We start from the raw sequence: 12,746 nt of genomic DNA, 5'->3' as shown, positions 1-12,746 counted from the left end.
TATTTTCGTAATCTTCGAGCTTAGTTTGAAGTATTAAATTCTCTTTTTTTAATTGTTCCAATTCTGTTATATTTTCTTGGGTTGTAATTTCAATTTCATCCATTTTTATTTCTAAGGCTGCGGTGCGGTTTCCCAGCTCTCTTATTTCTTTGGTTAGGCTTTTTGTTATTTGGTCTGAGGTTTGTTTTAAAGCCTTATGAAGCATCTTTTCAAATTGTAATAATATTTCTGGGGATACTGAGGAGGCTTGTGGAGAAGTTTGTGAGAGGATTTGTTCTGTATCTGACTCAAATGGAGAGTCTTGCTGTGACATTTTCTGTCTGTGAGAGCGCCCTGATGCTGTATCTTGTGAGGTGACTGGAGCTGCTTCAGCTGCAGTGAGTGCCTGTGAGCTCTTTGTGAGGTGATTTTTATTTCTGCCACGGTTTCCTCCCAGTACCATATTTCCTGCCCAAACTTTCACAGTTTGTTCCCTTGGGCAAAAAGGTTCAAATGGATACCTTTTGAGCCTGCAGGCTCCGCTTTGTCCTTCTCTTCTCTCCTCAGCGGTGTGGAGCTCTAACAATGCATGTCTGCTCTGCTAGGCTCCGCCTCCTGCCCCCAATTGGTGTATATTTCAAGATGCCCCTGTAGTTTACCCTATGTGGGGAAGATGATAAGACCACTGAGGAGAATTATGGAGATATTGCTCTTAAGAAGGACAAACTAATCCCATGCCACATGTGGAAAACCATGGTGGTAAAAAGGATGAACTGCGACTCTTGGGGTTAGAAGTTGTAAAATTAGGGCTGAGAAAGGGGATGTGAATTAATGTTCATTGCAGAGAGAAGCAGAATAGATCTTTGCTTTGGGTTCTATTAGCTCAAATGGCTTAAATGAAGGCTTCACCTATACCCTATTTATATAGAGTGGACAATATGGTGGGATATAGTCTGTGAAAAAAAATATATGGACATGTTTGGGCCATTTCCCCCTCTAAAATAAATAAAATCAGTTTATACAGGAAAGATATATTCTTTGGATAGGGTGGACATATAGTTGTTGTAGTACTAATGAAGAACACTAGATGGGACCAGTTGTGGCCATTGAAGCCATTTATTAAAGCGTGATGATGTCATCAGGGCAACTGTGTTGCTTCTCTGATGTAAATGTACGTTGGCACATGTGTGTCATGATGCATTAATACTTTGGAACCAATTGGAGCCCCTGGGAATCTATATAAGATTGTTTGGCACATGGTGGGGGTGCCATTTTGATTTAAAGTGTTACTAAACCCACATCCTGTGTGCATAGATCCTCCCCCTCATGCAATGTCCAGACATCTCAAGTCTCCCGCGACTCGCAGGATACTCCCGCATTTAACGGCGGGCTCACGGATACTCGCGAGTGTGGCATGATCTCCCGGCTGAGCCTGCACTGCCACACAGCCTGGAGTAATCACAAACAGCAGGCCTCTTCCACTGTGTCATGCAGCTGCAGTCTTAACTGTTCAGCGGCCGTCCACTGTAACAAAGCCCCGCCTCCTCATCCATGATAGACGGAACACTGATTCAATTTCCCAGCATTGTATCAGTGTTCAGTTGACCGTCTATCATGGATGAGGATAGCCGCGGAACAGTTAAGACTGCAGCTGCATGACACAGCGGGAGACACCCGCTGTGTGTAATCAAGGTACTGGTGAGGCTGCAGATGGGCACGGATGAGGATACAGATGGACACAGTGAGGCTGCATTGTTGGCACAGTGAGGCTGCAGATGGGCACTGATGAGGATACAGATGGGCACAGTGAGGTTGCAGATGGGCACAGTGAGACTGAATTGTTGACACTAATGAGGCTGCAGATGGGCACAGTGAGGCAGCATTGATGGCTCAGTGAGGCTGCATTAATGGGCACTGATGAAGCTGCATTGTTGGCACAGTGAAGCTGCAGATGAGCACAGTGAGGCTGCAGTGTTGGCACTGATTGAGGCTGCAATTGGGGACAGTGAGGCTGCATTGTTGGCACTGATGAGGCTGCATTGATGGGCACAGTGAGGCTGCAGATGGGCACAGTGAGGCACAGCGAGGCTGCATTGATGGGCACTGACGAGGCTCCAGATGGGCACAGTGAGGGTGCATTGTTGGCTGCATTGTCGGCACTGATGAGGCTGCAAATGAGCACAGTGAGGGTGCATATTTTTGGTGAGTGTGACACAACATTATCTTTTAAAGTATTATTTTATTATGGCATTATATTATTATCTTTAAAGTATTAATTTTATTATAGTATTTTTTTACGAATGGGGGGTAGTCGGCACGGAGCGTAACGTCCCTGAAATGAGCTTGCCACCTCCCTGAAATGAGTTTTTGCAGGTTGGGATGTCTGCAATGTCTGCCTTGGAAAGAACAGGCAAGGTAGCCAACCTCAACCTGCACATGCTCAGTTGTGTCTTTTATGCTGGACAGAACATTTCCTGTTTCAGTTGAGTTTTTCAGGTCACATTGTGAGCCGTGTGAACAGAGTGAAACAGAATGTGAACTGTTTTTTGAACTGAGCATGTCATTGGCACAGCGCCAATCAGCACCGACCGGATCGCCGGTGAGGTTTCACAGATACAGAGGAAGCTTCGTCAGAGGAGAGTGAAATCTCCTCCTCCATGAACACTGGGGAATCACTGGGACCCTGTAGATTAAACACCCCGCATATTTTTGTAAAATATTTTATTATATCTTTTCATGTGACAACACTGAAGAAATTACACCTTGCTATAATGTAAAGTAGTGAGTGTACAGCTTGTATAACAGTGTAAATTTGCTGTCCCCTCAAAATAACTCAACAATTAACAATTAATGTCTAATCCTCCGGCAACAAAAGAGAGTACAACGGTGGCCAAGACCATACAGAGGTTTAACAGGACAGGTTCCACTCAGAACAGGCCTCGCCATGGTCAACCATGGTCAACCAAAGAAGTTGAGTGCACCTGCTCAAAGTCAAATCCAGAGGTCGTCTTTGGGAAATAGATGTATGAGTGCTGCCAGCATTGCTATAGAGGTTTAAAGGGTGGGGGGGTCAGCCTGTCAGTTCTCAGGCCATACGCCGCACACTGCATCAAATTGGTCTGCATTGCTGTCATCTCAGAAGGAAGACTCTTCTAAATATGATGCACAAGAAAGCCTGAAAACAGTTTGCTGAAAACAAGCAGACCGAGGACATGGATTACTGAAACCATGTCCTGTGGTCTGATAAGACCAAGATACATTTATTTGGTTCAGATGGTGTCAAGCGTGTGTGGCGGAAACCAGGTGAGGAGTACAAAGACAAGAGTGTCTTGCCCACAGTCAAGCATGATGGTGGGAATGTCATGGTCTGGGGCTGCATGAGTGCTGCCGACACTGGGGAGTCACAGCTCATTGAGGGAACCATGAATGCCAACATGTACTGTGACATACTGAAGCAGAGCATGATCCCCTCCCTTTGGAGACTGGGCCACAGGGCAGTATTCCAACATGATAATGACTCCAAACACACCTCCAAGATGACCACTGCCTTGCTAAAGAAGCTGAGGTTAAAGGTGATGGACTGACCAAGCATGTCTTCAGACCTAAACCCTATTGAGCATCTGTGGGGCATCTTCAAACGGAAGATGGAGGAGCTCAAGGTCTCTAACATCCACCAGCTCCATGATGTCATCATGAAGGAGTGGAAGAGGACTCCAGTGGCAGCCTGTGAAGCTCTGGTGAACTCCATGCCCAAAAGGGTTAAGGCAGTGCTGGAAAATAATGGTGGCCACACAAAATATTGACACTTTGGGCCCAATTTGGACATTTTCACTTAACAGCTGTGTGTTGGGTTATTTTGAGGGGACTACAAATTTATACTGTTAAACAAGCTGTACACTCACTACTTTACATTGTAGCAAAGTGTAATTTCTTCAGTGTTGTCACATGAAAAGATATAATAAAATATTTACAAAAAATGTGAGGGTTGTACTCACTTTTGTGAGATACTGTAGCGGCAGTATTTGGATATAAAAATAACATTTAGCAGCTGTGTGCACGGGGGGGGGGGGGATTTTTTTATATTTCTGGGCTTAGTAACACTTTAAGCACTATGCACTGAGCATATTTATATTGTTACACCTGATAATGCCATATTTTAGGCGGTGAAACATGTTGGGGTTTTTTTGGTTTATTTTCATTTTTTTCTGGCATTTTAGTTTGGGGGTTGCTTTATCTTTATTATTAATAGGGGTCATGTCTAACCAGAGGAAGAATTCAATGACCAGAGTGATAGGGAGAACAGTGAGATGTGATAGGATATTTCCTGACAGACTACATGGCAGCCTACGTGTGGGTTAACCCTGCCTCCTCTCCAATGCTATAGGACCCCATACCCTATAAGATTGAGCTCACCTGAATAGACTGTGTTCCTTTTTTGTCCTCCTCCAATGGACCTACACACACGATTGTTCCTGTTCACGTCCGGTTGGATATTTCCGGGATTTGGCATACCACTTTGCGGTGCAGCTCAGGACCCAGCCACGGGCGGGCGAGAAGCTTTTAAGGCACTAGATACCCCACTGGTGGAGGGGAGGTTGCCTCTGTATGCCTGAACATGGACGCATCAACGGCTGGCAAGGTCTGCGACTCTATTTTTCTTCCTATATTCATGGCAGTCGTTTCTATGTGTTTTTTGTTTGTAGCCCTTGTTTTCACTTTTACCAGTGCCTTTCTGTATCCCCAGCTACCCCTCATGGCGATTGGAACGCTTCTGCGTTCCAGCTCGCCGCAGCGCTTCCGAGTCATGGCCGCCACCGTCATTGCGCAGGCGCCGGAGCCTCAGCACGAGGCTTGGCTCGCGCATGCACAGATTGACGGGCACCCCGGCGGCCGTGCGGGCGCCGTCCGGCTACCTCCCCACAGCGCAGGCGCGAGGTGGGGGGGCGGTGATGTCACAGGCGGGGGATTCGAAAACCGCTGCTAGCTCCTGTCAAAATGGGATCTCCCCAGGCAGTGAACAGTAGCAGCTCCAGCCCCTCCAGCCTTGGTCTGCCCTGATGAATGCCTCAGAGTGCCTAGTCCTTCTCCCTCAAGGGGAAACGTTTTTCATAAAAAAAAAAAAATAAATAATAATAATAAATAAAAATAAATAAATAAAATAAAAATAATTTTTGGCATTTCCAGGTCTTTTGCAGACCGTCCGTCTCTTGACAATTTGTCCAAAGGTTATGGACAAGTCTCCGCCTTCGTGTGGCCAGCCCTCACGCACATGGTACGTGCAGGTAAGGGGAGGGGTTGAGCTTACGGTTGCAAAGTATTGGCGTCTTAATTTCATGTCTCGCCTTCCCCCTCCCCACATTTTATTTTTCAGCCTTCTCAGGTCGTGATCCAGAATGACAGAGACCTTGCCAGGCCACAACATTATAACAGCAGGGGAGATGTTCCCATTCCTCTTTCAACTAGAGGAGATGTTACCATTCCTCCTCCAACTAACTAGAGGAGATGTTACCATTCCTCCTCCATCTTGAGGAGATGTTCGCATTCCTCCTCCAACTAGAGGAGATGTTCCCATTCCTCCTCCAACTAGAGGAGATGTTCCCATTCCTCCTCCAACTAGAGGAGATGTTCCCATTCCTCCTCCAACTAGAGGAGATGTTCCCATTCCTCCTCCAACTAGAGGAGATGTTCCCATTCCTCCTCCAACTAGAGGAGATGTTCCCATTCCTCCTCCATCTAGAGGAGACGTTCCCATTCCTCCTCCAGTCACCGCACCCACCGCCATGACAGCTGCTCGGATAACAGAGTCTGCTGGAGATATGGGACACGAGTTCCCGAGGGTAAGTCTTTATGTGACCGGTGTTATGCCTGGGCAGTTTTGGGAATAAGAGACAGATAACAATGATGTGGAGTCTCTTGTGAAATGTGTGATGCAGTAGTCCCTAAGGAAATGGGATACATCTCACACATTGAGCCAGTTGTATATTCTACCTGACTCCTTGGCTGACGTGGCCCAAAGGATCTGGGTTCTTCCCAGCCTTACGCTGCTTCTCCGGATTCCTCGGTTGGCGATTCAGGGGGGGACGAATATGTCGGAAGCCTTGACGTCTCTCGGGTTCCTCCACGAGTCAAAGCGATTATGGAAGCCCTTAAGTAGGTAGATCCTTCCACCCCCAGCTAAGAAAACCAATTCTTTAAGCGCCTGGAGAAAGAACACTCTCTCTCTCTCTGTTTTCTTTACGGAGTTAAAGAATGGGTAGTGGGGCAAGATGGACAAGAGAACTCCTATGTCATTCAAAACCTCCAGTTTGTATCCCTTCAAGGTAAAGGGGCGAGGTATCTGGAAAACACTCCCCTCGTTGATGCAGCATTGTTGCGTCTGGAAAAACAGGTTACTCTACCTTAAAAGATGTTGTGTCCTTTTGGACAGGCTTGAGAGAAATATATCAAGACCTCAAGAAGGACGTATGAGTATGCCAACATGACTTGTAAACCTGCCCTGGCTCTAGCAGCTATGTCTAGGGCTACGGAAACCAGGACAGAGAACGTGGTTTTGTTCTCAAATGGAGTTTCAGATCACATAAGTGCAGCAGTTAGGGAGCTGGAGCTGGCGTCAATCCGATCCCCCTGTTGGCTTGGACTAAAGGGTCCTCAGTCGCGGTTCAACGGGTCTTATGGTTACGCCTTTCCCACGAGAGGCACCGGCTCGGTCTGAAGAGTCCCCAGTACAGAAGGTGCCGAACGCTTGAAAGATGCTTGCTGCAAAGGCCTGCCGGGACTTCTGTAAGAATTGGAGCGGAGGGCAAGTGCCCTTCCGAAAAACCCACTAACAACCAGGCGTCCGGTAGTGGTGAACCGGCTAATTCTTTTAGGTTGCGCCCGCCCAGACAGTTCAGGCAGGGGGGGCTTGTCTGCTCCTCTTCCGGCACGCCTGGGTGGCCTCAATCACGACGGGTCGTCAAAAGGGTTGTTCAAGCAACGCATGGTCCTTCACTGTTACTCCTCCACCCAGATTTATTCCACTCTGCTAAGCTCGGTCGGAAGAGAAGAAGCAGACGTTACTGTCCTACGTGGACTCACTATGGTCTCAGGGAGCAGTGGTACACGTCCCAAGGGACGAAAAACTCCAGGGGGTATACCTTCCCCTCTTCGTTATACAGTGCTAAACGATTTATGGCATCTAGTGCTAGATCTAAGTAACATCTAAGTAACAAGTATATAAATTCAGAAGATCTAAATATAGGCTCTGTCGACCATCTGTACGGACAGGCGATTGGCTAATCTCATTTGACTTAAAGATGCTTTCCTCCGTGTTCAGGTGGCGAAGGAGTTTCTCAATACCTCCGGCTCTAAGTGGTCAAGACCATCGTCAGTTCTTCTACCTCCCTTTCGGGCTGATAACCTCACCCGAGTCTTCGCAAAATTCCTCTGGCCATAATGGCCCTCATCAGAAGGAGAGGGGTACGTCTTTATCACTATTCCTATGTCCTCCTGTTGCTGTCCTAAGACAAGGTCCAGCTGCTGGTTCACAGGAAACAGTTAATCTCCACCTTGACCAGCTTCGGTTGGCTCCTAAATCTAGGAAAAAGACATCTAGAACCAGTCCAGCGCCAGACGTTCTTTGGGGCCCAGTTTGCTACAGGCTCCATCTCTCTCCCAGTGGGGAAGATCACTGTCATCCAGGAGAGAATTTTGTGGTCTCTAATCCCTTCAGGGCTGAGGGCCTTATAGTGCAAGAATCTATCGGCTCGTCGGTTTCCGCGACCTCTATGGTAAAGTGGTCCTTGCGGAGATTATTCCCTTTCCAGTCAGGTTTTCTGCAGTAATAGAAATCAGGAGGCAACAGTCAACCTATTCACATGTCATCAACAATGAGGAGCAGCCTCTTCTGGTGGCTTCAGAGCAAAATCTGCCCAATTGCCACTCTGTTGCCCCACCTTACGTGTCAAGGTCATGTCCGATGCCAGCGGTACCGGTTGGGGAGCCCTCTACAGATCGGATCTTGCTCAAGGGTACGTGTTCTCTCAACACCGGGCCAGTACATTATGGAATTTCGGCAATCCTAGTGTGCTCTTCAGTACTTCTCCCATCTCCAGAAGGGAGAATCAGTATTATTAAGAATGGACGACACCCCAGTGCTGTGGTAGATGTACTGGTGTTTGTCTGTTTGTATGTTTTATACTTGACGAAAGAAAAAAAAAAAAAAAAGGGAAGATGGAAAACACAATGGCAATCTCCTATGTGAAGAGTCATAGAGGCACTCAAAGCTCCACACTATTCTGGGAGGTCGAGCCCTTCAGGTTTTGGGCCTAGACAACATTTCATCGGCCTACTTCCCCAGGGTCCAGAGCGTCCAAGCGAATTTCTTATTGCGCATTCGGTTAAGACATTAACGAGTGGTCTCTTCGCAGGCAGGCATTGAAGTGGATTCTGTCCCTGAGAGTCAATCCTGAAGTGGGTCTATTCTCTTCCCAGGTAACTTCAAGCTGGTGAAGTGTTACACTCGGGGTCGTGGCAGCTAGGCCTCCAGAATGGATGCCCTGACAGATCAATTGAGTTTCAAGAGGGCATACACCTTTCCACAGCTCCTAATAATCCTCAGGTCCTTTCGAGACCTCATGCGTAAGCAGTCAAAATGGTAGCAGTAGCCTTTTACTGGCGGAAGCAAACCTTGGTTTCCCCTCTTGTGCCAGCTCAGCTTTCGGGACCCGTTGCATCTCCCTCTCGGGCCGGACTTTCCTTCTCAAGTGGCAGTCCTGCACCCTTGTCCGATTCGGGTGCAGGTCAAGGATGATTTCCACTCTCATGAGCTTTACAGGGATGAGCACGCGTTAGGTCTATAGAAGAAGATGGGCCAAATCGGTCAAGTTTTCATATTCTTCGGGCAGATCAGGAAGAAATCCAAGGCTCAGGATATCTCCGGCTTTCTTTATTTGTCTCTATCCATCAGCTCTCTAAGAGTCCGAGTCTCAGCTTTGTCGGCCTTCTCCAGTACTTTGTGGACTGTTCACCCTTTTATCCAGCAGTGATTCCGTAGGGAGTTAAAACTCAGCCCTCAAACTAAACCAAGGTTCCCCAATTGGGATCTTCCTCTTGTCCACAACTCACTGACTGAACCCAGTAAATACGGGGCCTTCCCCGCTTTTCTATTTGGAGACCTTTTGGCTAAATCACTTTCCTTGTAGCTGTTACCTTGGCCAAGAGGGTCTCAGAGGTCGCGCCACTAAAATTACAAAGAACCACTTCTGTCCTTCTTTCCGATCCGGATGGTCCTTATTCCTAGACTCAGCTCAAATACAAAAATTACCTCAAAGTTCCATAAAGACCAAGAGACCATCCTAACAACATTCAGGACCAGGAGTCCGCTGAAGTTCATCCTCTGGACATGGGCAAAATTCTGTCGGTATACCTGCAAGCTGCTTCTTCCCTTTTTAGACACTCAGCCGACCTGCACTTTGGCGGTAAGAAACTGAATTGGGCTTCAGCTAGAACAACTGCGGCCTATATCATCTAGTTCATCCATCAGTCTTTTAGAACTAGGGGCCTGGATCTTCTGGAAACAGTGATGGCACGTTCCACCAGGGGTATAGCGACTTCATGGGCAACAGCCCGGCATGTGGCTCCAGACATGATCTACAAAGCGGCCTCATGGGCCTCTATTAAAACTTTATCGTCACATTGCGATATTGAGCCTGCTTTGCTACCTTCTGTGGACTTTGGTTATAATTCCTGTCGGTTGACGGGTCAAATTGAAATTTATTGCTGTTTAGCATGCCCACCCGTGTGGATTGGCTAGTTATTTCCCACACGTAGGCTGCCATGGAGTCTGTCAGGAAAAAGGAAAATTTATTATCAAATACTTACCGTAATTTTCCTTTCCTGATGGACTCCATGGCAGACAGAGTCCCCACCCATCGGTCAAAGAGTAGGCTAGTTACGGAACACAGTCTATTCAGGTGAGCTCAATCTTATAGGGTATGGGGTCCTATAGCATTGGAGAGGAGGCGGGGTTAACCCACACGTAGGCTGCCATGGAGTCCATCAGGAAAGGAAAATTACGGTAAGTATTTGATAATAAATTTTCCTTTTTTTCACAGTGATGTCAATAGAATGTGATTTTAAAAGACATTACTCCTAAAGGGTGTTTGACGTGGGTAGTAAGGATAGAATCATTCAGAGGTAATTTGAGTGAAGAAATTTATGAGACGCTTTTTTTCCACACTAGTCAGCCAATTGAGGATTAGCTTGATAAAGAAATATATGGAGGGTTGGGACAGTTTTTTTTTATCCCTAGTAGTCAGACAAAACAAGATTGGTCTGATGAGGTAATATAGTCTAGAACTGCATTCTCAGATAGTGTAAGGGGGATATAGTGGGAGTTTGAGGAGGTGATGAGGAGACATGTAATGTATGAGGCCTCCTACAGCTGCGCTCATACGTTTACATGGCAAAATTTATGATTTCTTGGCCATTTTTCAGAGAATATGAATGATAACACAAAAACATTTCTTTCACTCATGGTTAGTGTTTGGCTGAAGCCATTTTTTATCAACTGTGTTTAATCTTTTTAAATCATAATCACAACAGAAACTACCCAAATGACCCTGATCAAAAGTTTACATACCCTGGTGATTTTGGCCTGATAACATGCACACAAGTTGACACAAAAGGGGTTTGAATGGCTATTAAAGGTAACCATCCTCACCTGTGATCTGTTTGCTTGTAATTAGTGTTACATAGTTACATAGTTACATAGTAGGTGAGGTTGAAAAAAAGACACACGTCCATCAAGTCCAACCTATGTGTGTGATTATGTGTCAGTATTACCTTACATATCCCTGTATGTTGCGGTCATTCAGGTGATTATCTAATAGTTTCTTGAAGCTATCAATGCTCCCCGCTGAGACCACCGCCTGTGGAAGGGAATTCCACATCCTTACCGCTCTTACAGTAAAGAACCCTCTACGTAGTTTAAGGTTAAACCTCTTTTCTTCTAATTGTAATGAGTGGCCCCGAGTCTTATTAAACTCTCTTCTGCGAAAAAGTTTTATTCCTATTGTGGGGTCACCAGTACAGTATTTGTAAATTGAAATCATATCCCCTCTCAAGCGTCTCTTCTCCAGAGAGAATAAGTTCAACGCTCGCAACCTTTCCTCATAACTAAGATCCTCCAGACCCTTTATTAGCTTTGTTGCCCTTCTTTGTACTAGCTTCATTTCCAGTACATCCTTCCTGAGGACTGGTGCCCAGAACTGGACAGCATACTCCAGGTGCGGCCGGACCAGAGTCTTGTAGAGCGGGAGAATTATCGTTTTATCTCTGGAATTGATCCCCCTTTTAATGCATGCCAATATTCTGTTTGCTTTATTAGCAGCAGCTTGGCATTGCATGCCATTGCTGAGCCTATCATCTACTAGGACCCCCAGGTCTTTTTCCATCCTAGATTCCCCCAGAGGTTCTCCCCCCAGTGTATAGATTGCATTCATATTTTTGCCACCCAAATGCATTATTTTACATTTTTCTACATTGAACCTCATTTGCCATGTAGTCGCCCACCCCATTAATTTGTTCAGGTCTTTTTGCAAGGTTTCCACATCCTGCGGAGAAGTTATTGCCCTGATTAGCTTAGTATCGTCTGCAAATACAGAGATTGAACTGTTTATCCCATCCTCCAGATCATTTATAAACAAATTAAATAGGATTGGTTCCAGCACAGAACCCTGGGGAACCCCACTACCCACCCCTGACCATTCTGAGTACTCCCCATTTATCACCACCCTCTGAACACGCTCTTGTAGCCAGTTTTCAATCCAGGTACTCACCCTATGGTCCATGCCAACGGACCCTATTTTGTACAGTAAACGTTTATGGGGAACTGTGTCAAATGCTTTTGCAAAATCCAGATACACCACGTCTACGGACCTTCCTTTATCTAGATGGCAACTCACCTCCTCATAGAAGGTTAATAGATTGCTTTGGCAAGAACGATTCTTCATGAATCCATGCTGATTACTGCTAATGATATAATTCTTATTACTAAAATCTTGTATATAGTCCCTTATCATCCCCTCCAAGATTTTACATACTATTGATGTTAGGCTAACTGTGCTTGTATAAAAGGTAAATGAGTTTCTGGACTCCTGACAGACCCTTGCATCTTTCATCTAGTGCTGCACTGACGTTTCTGGATTCTGAGTCATGGAGAAAGCAAACAAATTGTCAAAGGATCTACAGGAAAAGGTAGTTGAACTGTATAAAACAGGAAAGGGATATAAAAAGATATCCAAGGTATTGAGAATGCCAATCAGCAGTGTTCAAACCCTAATCAAGAAGTGGAAAATGAGGAGTTCTGTTGAAACCAAACCATGGTCAGGTAGACCAACTAAAATTTCAGCCACAACTGCCTGGAAAATTGTTCGGGATGCAAAGAAAAACCCATAAATAACTTCAGGTGAAATACAGGGCTCTCTGAAAACATGTGTTGTAACTGTTTCAAGATGCACAATATGGAGGCACTTGAAGAAAGATGGGCTGCATGGTCGAGTCGCTAGAAGAAAGCCATTACTACGCAAATGCCACAAAATATCCTGCTTACAATATGCCATACAGCACAGAGACAAGCCTCAAACCTCCTGACACAAAGTCATTTGGAGTGATGAGACCAAAATTGAGCTTTTTGGCCACAACCATGAACACTACATTTGGAGAGGAGTCAACAAGGCCTGATGAAGAAAGGTACACTATTCCTACTGTGAAACACAAAGGTGGAT

Source organism: Aquarana catesbeiana, linkage group LG13 (assembly GCF_042186555.1).
Source record: "Aquarana catesbeiana isolate 2022-GZ linkage group LG13, ASM4218655v1, whole genome shotgun sequence".
Taxonomy (NCBI): Eukaryota; Metazoa; Chordata; class Amphibia; order Anura; family Ranidae; genus Aquarana; species Aquarana catesbeiana.
This window is presented reverse-complemented; position numbering follows the sequence as displayed.